Consider the following 8,984-nt stretch of genomic DNA (forward strand, 5'->3'; position numbering starts at 1 on the left):
CGACGAAAAGCTAGCATCTGTGATGGTATGGGTTTGCATTAGTGCCCAAGACATGTGTAACTTACACATCTGTGAAGGCACCATTAATGCTGAAAGGTACATACAGGTTTTGAAACAACATATGCTGCCATCTAAGCGCCATCTTTTTCATGGACGCCCCTGCTTATTTCAGCAAGACAATGCCAAGCCATATTCAGCACGTGTTACAACAGCGTGGCTTCGTAAAAAAAAGAGTGCAGGTACTTTCCTGGCCCGCCTGCAGTGTCCAGACCTGTCTCCCAGCGAAAATGTGTGGTGCATTATGAAGCGTAAAATACGACAGCGGAGACCCCGGACTGTTGAACGACTGAAGCTCTTCATAAAACAAGAATGGGAAAGAATTCCACTTTCAAAGCTTCAACAATTAGTTTCCTCAGTTTCCAAACATTTATTGAGTGTCGTTAAAAGAAAATGTGACGGAGTAAATGTTGCGCGTTACTACCCACCTCTGTGTAACACAGTGGTGAACATGCCCTTTCCCAACTACTTTGGCACGTGTTGCAGCCATGAAATTCTAAGTCGATTATTATCTGCAAAATAAAATAAAGTTTATAAGTTTGAATATCAAATATGTTGTCTTAGTAGTGCAATTAATTGAATATGGGTTGAAAAGGATTTAGAAAGGAGATTAAAGACAAAGCGTCCCAGCTACAACGGGGTTCTATTAACACTGACACGATTGTATATACGGCGGATACTGCCCTCCAAAATAGTTTCTCTCGTTTTGAGGAAATAACATTAGAGGAATTGTTACAACGTGTAAATGGAATAAAACAAACAACATGTTTACTTGACCCTCTTCCTGGGAAACTGATCAAGGAGCTCTTTGTATTATTAGGTCCATCAGTGCTAAATATTATAAACTTATCACTTTCCTCGGGCACTGTTCCCCTAGCATTCAAAAAAGCGGTTATTCATCCTCTTCTTAAAAGACCTAACCTCGATCCTGACCTCATGGTAAACTACCGACCGGTGTCTCACCTTCCCTTTATTTCAAAAATCCTCGAAAAAATTGTTGCGGAGCAGTTAAATGAACACTTAGCGTCTAACAATCTATGTGAAACCTTTCAATTCGGTTTCAGGGCAAATCACTCGACGGAGACAGCCCTCGCAAAAATGACTAATGATCTATTGCTAACGATGGATTCTGATGCGTCATCTATGTTGCTGCTCCTCGATCTTAGCCCTGCTTTCGATACTGTCGATCATAATATTTTATTAGAACGTATCAAAACACGAATTGGTATGTCAGACTTAGCCCTGTCTTGGTTTAACTCTTATCTTACTGATAGGATGCAGTGTGTCTCCCATAACAATGTGACCTCGGACTACGTTAAGGTAACGTGTGGAGTTCCCCAGGGTTCGGTCCTTGGCCCTGCACTCTTCAGCATCTACATGCTGCCGCTAGGTGACATCATACGCAAATACGGTGTTAGCTTTCACTGTTATGCTGATGACACCCAACTCTACATGCCCCTAAAGCTGACCAACATGCCGGATTGTAGTCAGCTGGAGGCGTGTCTTAATGAAATTAAACAATGGATGTCCGCTAACTTTTTGCAACTTAATGCCAAAAAAACGGAAATGCTGATTATCGGTCCTGCTAGACACCGAACTCTATTTAATAATACAACTCTAACATTTGACAACCAAACAATTAAACAAGGCGACACGGTAAAGAATCTGGGTATTATCTTCGACCCAACTCTCTCCTTTGAGGCACACATTAAAAGCGTTACTAAAACGGCCTTCTTTCATCTCCGCAATATCGCTAAAATTCGCTCCATTCTGTCCACTAAAGACGCTGAGATCATTATCCATGCGTTTGTTACGTCTCGCCTCGACTACTGTAACGTATTATTTTCGGGTCTCCCCATGTCTAGCATTAAAAGATTACAGTTGGTACAAAATGCGGCTGCTAGACTTTTGACAAGAACAAGAAAGTTTGATCACATTACGCCTGTACTGGCTCACCTGCACTGGCTTCCTGTGCACTTAAGATGTGACTTTAAGGTTTTACTACTTACGTATAAAATACTACACGGTCTAGCTCCATCCTATCTTGCCGATTGTATTGTACCATATGTCCCGGCAAGAAATCTGCGTTCAAAGGACTCCGGCTTATTAGTGATCCCCAAAGCCCAAAAAAAGTCTGCGGGCTGTAGAGCTTTTTCATTTCGGGCTCCAGTACTCTGGAATGCCCTCCCGGTAACAGTTCGAGATGCTACCTCAGTAGAAGCATTTAAGTCTCACCTTAAAACTCATTTGTATACTCTAGCCTTTAAATAGACTCCCTTTTTAGACCAGTTGATCTGCCGTTTCTTTTCTTTTTCTTCTATGTCCCACTCTCCTTTGTGGAGGGAGTCCGGTCCGATCCGGTGGCCATGTACTGCTCGCCTGTGTATCGGCTGGGGACATCTCTGCGCTGCTGATCAGCCTCCGCTTGGGATGGTTTCCTGCTGGCTCCGCTGTGAACGGGACTCTCGCTGCTGTGTTGGATCCGCTTTGGACTGGACTCTCGCGACTGTGTTGGATCCATTATGGATTGATCTTTCACAGTATCATGTTCTCATATGTTCTCATAGTCATCAGTATCATCAGTATCACAGTATCATGTTCTCATAGTCATCATTGTCACCGACGTCCCACTGGGTCATTATTGTCACCGATGTCCCACTGGGTGTGAGTTTTCCTTGCCCGAGGATGTCGTAGTGGTTTGTGCAGCCCTTTGAGACACTTGTGATTTAGGGCTATATAAGTAAACATTGATTGATTGATTGATTTGCAAATCATTGTATTCCGTTTATATTTACATCTGACACAATTTCCCAACTCATATGGAAACGGGGTTTGTAATCGAAAAACAATAATGAACACGTGATGCATTTATTCATCTTACCCAGACAGCCAGCGTCCTCTGCAGTGGACATTTGTTTTTTTTGGTCAGAATTGCAAATCTCACAAACAAAATACTCTTTTGTGCACAACCCAAATGTCCACTGCAGAGGACACTTTTTCTCAGAAGGATATTTAATTTTTTTATCCTTAATGACTATTAGTCTGAGAGTATGTAATCGCAGATGTCCTCATTTTACATCTGACGCTGTATGTGTTTGTATGTGTACGTTCACGTTACTACGCTGCACACAAAAGGGTAACAATGTATCAAAACATGCACACCGAGTTTGTTTATTTTCTGACAAATATACCAAGCGCTGTCGTTACTGTAAACCCCAGGAGTCAAATTGACTTGAAATTTCTCACACAGCTCTGCGAGCAAAATCCCCGCCCAGTTTGGTACACGCCTTTAGGAGACCGACAAGTACGTGTGTGTGCAAAATCTGTCCAAGATTTGTTGAAAAGCATGGCCACATCCACGTGAAAATTGTAAATTGAAAAAATTAATAATCAGTTTTGTAATGATGATAAAAGCCTAAATGTGGTGACTTCACGTCTCAATATTTGCATGCAATCCCAATTGTTGTGCGTATTCAAAATATGATTGTTTGCCATTTGTGCCATGTTGAGCGGTATTGTTGGTTTTTGGTAAAATACAAATTAAAGGCCTACTGAAATGAGATTTTCTTATTTAAACGGGGATAGCAGGTTTATTCTATGTGTCATACTTGGTCATTTCGCGATATTGCCATATTTTTGCTGAAAGGATTTAGTAGAGAACATCCACGATAAAGTTGGCAACTTTTGGTGCTGATAAAAAAGCCTTGCCTTTACCGGAAGTAGCAGACGATGACATCACAAGGGTGAGGGCTCCTCACGTACTCACATTGTTTATAATGGGAGCCTCCAGCAGCAAGAGCTATTCGGACCGAGAAAACGACAATTTCCCCATTAATTTGAGCGAGGATGAAAGATTTGTGGATGATGGTATTGATAACGAAGGACTAGAAAAAAAAAATAATAATAATAAAGTTTAAAAAAAAAAAGGCGATTGCATTGGGACAGATTCAGATGTTTTTAGACACATTGGGGCGGCATGGCGTAGTGGGCAGAGCGGCCGTGCCAGAAACCTGAGGGTTGCAGGTTCGCTTCCCACCTATTCACATCCAAAATCGCTGCCGTTGTGTCCTTGTGCAGGACACTTCACCCTTGCCCCCAGTGCTGCTCACACTGGTGAATGAATGATGAATGAATGATAGGTGGTGGTCGCAGGGGCCGTAGGCGCAAACTGGCAGCCACGCTTCCGTCAGTCTACCCCAGGGCAGCTGTGGCTACAAAAGTAGCTTACCACCACCAGGTGTGAATGAATGATGGGTTCCCACTTCTCTGTGAGCGCTTTGAGTGTCTAACAATAGAAAAGCGCGATATAAATGTAATCCATTATTATTATTATTATCATTTACTAGGATAACTCTGGGAAATCCCCTATCTTTCTATTGTGTTGCTAGTGTTTTAGTGAGATTTAATAGTACCTGATAGTCTGGGGGGGGGGTGGCCACAGGTTTCTTAAGGCCAGTCTCTGAGAAAGATCGACGGCAGATACAAGGACGGCGCAAACTCCACAGATCTCCGGTAAGAGGCGACTTTTTAACACAATTTTCTCACCGAAACCTGCCGGTTGACAAGTGGTCGGGATCCATGTTTGCTTGACCGCTCTGATCCATAATAAAGCTTCACCTCTGGGAATTTTAAACGAGGAATCACGGTGTGTTTGTGTGGCTAAAGGCTAAAGCTTCCCAACTCCATCTTTCTACTTTGACTTCTCCATTATTAATTGAACAAATTGCAAAAGATTCAGCAACACAGATGTCCAGAATACTGTGTAATTGCACGATGAAAAGAGACGACTTTTAGCCGCAAATATTGCTGCGCTAATATTTCCTGACAGTCCGTGACGTCACGCGCACGCGTCATCATTCCGCGACGTTTTCAACAAGAAACTCCGCGGGAAATTTAAAATTGTAATTTAGTAATTGGCATGTGTTGCAATGTTAATATTTCATCATTGATATATAAACTATCAGACTGCGTGGTGGGTAGTAGTGGGTTTCAGTAGGCCTTTAAGTTTGTTGAAGTAAAGGAAGACACACACACTTTTTTCCAAGCTTTTATTCATCATCATCACTTTTTTGTTTGACTTTCCTGTGTGTGTGTGTGTGTGTGTGTGTGTGTGCGTGTGTGTGTGTGTGTGTGTGTGTGTGTGTGTGTGTGTGTGTGTGTGTGTGTGTGTGTCCGTGTGTGTGTGTGTGTGTGTGTGTGTGTGTGTGTGTGTGTGTGTGTGTGTGTGTGTGTCTCACAGCGGTGCAAAAGGGTTCAAAGGGCCTTTGTGTAAGATTGTGTGTCCGTTCTACTAATTTGCACGAGCCTTGCTGTGAGGAATCAGTGGTGTTTTCAAACGTAAGACACCACCTTTGGTCCAAGTTGCTCTGTTAAAGCTTTCCTTCCATGTGTTTGGAAGCAACTTTCGGGGGGTAAAAACTCATGTCAATGTGTTTTTGGAAACTGAAAAAAACTTGTTTTTCATCCTAATGATAATTTGTCTTTGGGACGATATTTGGATTTCAGAAGTGCTACCTCAGTAGACGCATTTAAGTCTCACCTTAAAACTCATTTGTATACTCTAGCCTTTAAATACACCTCCTTTTCAGACCAGTTGATCTGCGGCTTCTTTTCTTTTTCTCCTCTGTCCCCCCCTCCCTTGTGGAGGGGGTCCGGTCCGATGACCATGGATGAAGAACTGGCTGTCCAGAGTCGGGACCCAGGATGGACCGCTCGCCTGTGTATCGGTTGGGGACATCACTACGATGCTGATCCGACTCCGCTTGGGATGGTTTCCTGTGGACGGGACTCTCGCTGCTGTCTTGGATCCGCTTTGAACTGAACTCTTGCGGCTGTGTTGGAGCCACTATGGATTGAACTTTCACAATATCATGTTAGACCCGCTCGACATCCATTGCTTTCGGGCCCCTAGAAGGGGGGAGGGGGGGGTTACCCACATTTGAGGTCCTCTCCAAGGTTCTCATTGTCATCATTGTCACTGGCGTCCCACTGGGTGTGAGTGCTCCTTGCCCAGTGGGTGTGAGTTTTCCTTGCCCTTATGTGGGTTCTTCCGAGGATGTCGCAGTTGTAGTGGTTTGCACAGTCCTTTGAGACATTTGTGATTTAGGGCTATATAAATAAACATTGATTGATTGATTGAAGTGTGGGCGTGAGGGGGATACAGTGATCTTTGTTAGGACATGATCAAGAAGGTGACCCCAGGATGCAGAGACGGGAGGAAAGGTTGAATGAAAAAAGGGGAATATTTAATAAGTCCAAAAAGTGTAACAAAAGGCGATGGGGCAGAATTGCACACCATGAATGAACACAAAAAAAACTGGTTCCTCAGTAGTCGGCAGAAAAAAAGGCCAGGGTTCACTGAGCACAACAAAAGGTCCAACACAAGATCGTCTTTACCTCAGGGGGGCTAGGAAGCAAACACAAAGAGGTGAGGGATTACAGGAATAAGGAGAGACTACATACCGGGACTGACAAAGCGAAGCAGGCACATGCAGGTGGGAGGTACAGGAGACAGTAGGGCCAAGCTGACAATCGCGTGCCTAAATACCGGTTTGCTAATTGCGAGCAAGTGTGCCTCAATGTCCGCCCCTCGCTGAGGACGAATCACTAAACGCAAAGGTGCAGACAAAAGGAGAAGGCATGAAAACACAAAAAACACAACAGATCTTAAGTACAGGTGGGCCTGGTTTGAAGTTTTGTACGCATGTTTTTTTTGCGTCAAACTTATTTAATGTTAATAATAATAGATTGTATTTGTAAAAGCACTTTACATTAAACAAACAACCTCAAAGTGCTACGGTGCATTTAAAAAACAACAACGCTAGAACCACAAATTGCTGCCCCCAATGAGTAAAATAAATAGTAAAATAAAATGAAAAAATAGAACAGCCTAATATCTAGAACTAGCAGACATATATCTAACAAAATCCCTTTTTTTTTAAAGCCTTTTTTTAAAACCATTCTTAGACTTAGACATTGACAATCCTTAATGATCCTCAAGGGAAATTGTTCAACACAGTCTGTGGTGCCCTCAGGTGGTCAGGGAGAGCCTTCCACAGACTGGGAGAGGCGGACCTTTGTCCTCGGAGGTTGGAAGTAGTGAGCCTGTCCGGAGAGTAGGTGTCGTGTGGAGGATTTGGGAGTGAGCAGTTCTTTGAGGAAGAGGAGGGTCATTTCCATGGAGGCACTGGTGTGTTAGTAGGGAGACTTTGTATTCAAACATGAGCGGAACAGAAAGCCCGTGAAGGGATTTGAGAGCCGGTGTGATGTGGTCTTATTTCCGCACTCACATCAGGATCCTGGCAGAAATATTTTGTATTTTGTATCGTATTTAGATGCATGTTTAACTATTTTTCTATTTTGAGTGCAAAATACCTAATGAAACATTTCTGACATATTTATTCAACGGTTTAACAGCAACCGTTTTTCTAAATGTCTCTCTCCAGTGAATGATCATGACTCGCTCTTACTCGCATCTGACCACTGATTGGTCACCTGGCAAGACGGCAACCCGAAAAAAGCCAATCAAAAGGGACTGACTTCATTCTGAGTGCTGGTTTTCCGCCTGGCGCAAGTGTTTGACTTGCTTGCATTTAATAGTGTTACATTCTTTTGGACATTAAAAAGGACAAAAACTGCCTTTTGAAAAAGTGCAGGGGAAATGTCCTCTTTGCCCCTCCCCAAATGATGGTGATTGTTTTAATAATAACATTTAATTTCAAATGTTTTAATGTAACATTTTTTAAAATAAGCTATAATGCCAATTTTCTTATATTGAGCCTCATTTGCAAATATTATATGGTAGACTTTGCATGCAGTTGCAATTATAAGACGTTAATGGCAGTAGTGTAGAGACTATAGTGTGTTGCCTAGCGAGGAAGTAGTCTTTGCCATAAAGCTAAATGTGCCAGTCTGGGCTTTAGTAGCACCCTACATTGATTGATTGAAATTTGTATTAGTAGATTGCACAGTACAGTACACATTCTGTACAATTGACCACTAAATGGTAACACCCAAATCAATTTTTCAACTTGTTTACGTCAGTGTCAACGTTAATCAATTCATGGTACAACATGCTCGTACTGTAGGTATTCTGTGTCTTACACACCAGCTGTTCTGTTATGATCCGCCGCCCGGATCATATACGGTCCGGGTTTTGAGTCCTTTTGTTATTATGTTCTGCTAACATTTGTCTTAAGTTCCTGGTTGCACTTCGTTGTTTGTTTTTGTCACCATGGTAACTCGGTTTTTTCACCTGCCTTGTTGGCACACCTGCTTCTGATCAGAGACTCTATTTAGCCTTCCTTTTTCGTTCACTCGGCCAAGCGTCGTAAACTTATATTTTGCTACATGTAATCTATTGATATACCGTTTTTGGACTTGCTAGTTTTCTCGCTTAGCTAGTTGTTTCTCTAGCTCACATGCTAGTAGTTTTGTTTTCCCTTATGTGCCTCGTGCAAGTGTTTCTGTTTGTTTCCCTAGCTCCCATGCTAGCGCTTTTGGTTTGCCTTTTCTGCCTAGAACCAGTGTTTCTGTTCCTGGCCTTTTTTTAGTTTCAAATAAACCATTATTTCTTACCTGTACGCTGTGTCCGAGCCCGATCTGCATATTGGTAGACCACCACCCATAACGATGCCACGAAGTCGTTACATGTTCGATTGTGACATTCCTCTTAATTGTTATCGACGCAAAGTTCGAAAGCCAGCATCTGTGATGGTATGGGGGTGCATTAGTGCCCAAGACATGCGTAACTTACACATCTGTGAAAGCACCATTAATGCTGTAAGGTACATACAGGATTTGTAAGCGCCGTCTTTTTCATGGACGCCCCTGCTTATTTCAGCAAGACAATGCCAAGCCACATTCAGCATGTGTTACAACAGCTTGGTTCGTAAAAAAAGAGTGCGGGTACTTTCCTGGCCCGCTTG

The sequence above is a fragment of the Nerophis ophidion genome, linkage group LG04 (genome assembly GCF_033978795.1).
Source record: "Nerophis ophidion isolate RoL-2023_Sa linkage group LG04, RoL_Noph_v1.0, whole genome shotgun sequence".
NCBI classification, from domain to species: domain Eukaryota; kingdom Metazoa; phylum Chordata; class Actinopteri; order Syngnathiformes; family Syngnathidae; genus Nerophis; species Nerophis ophidion.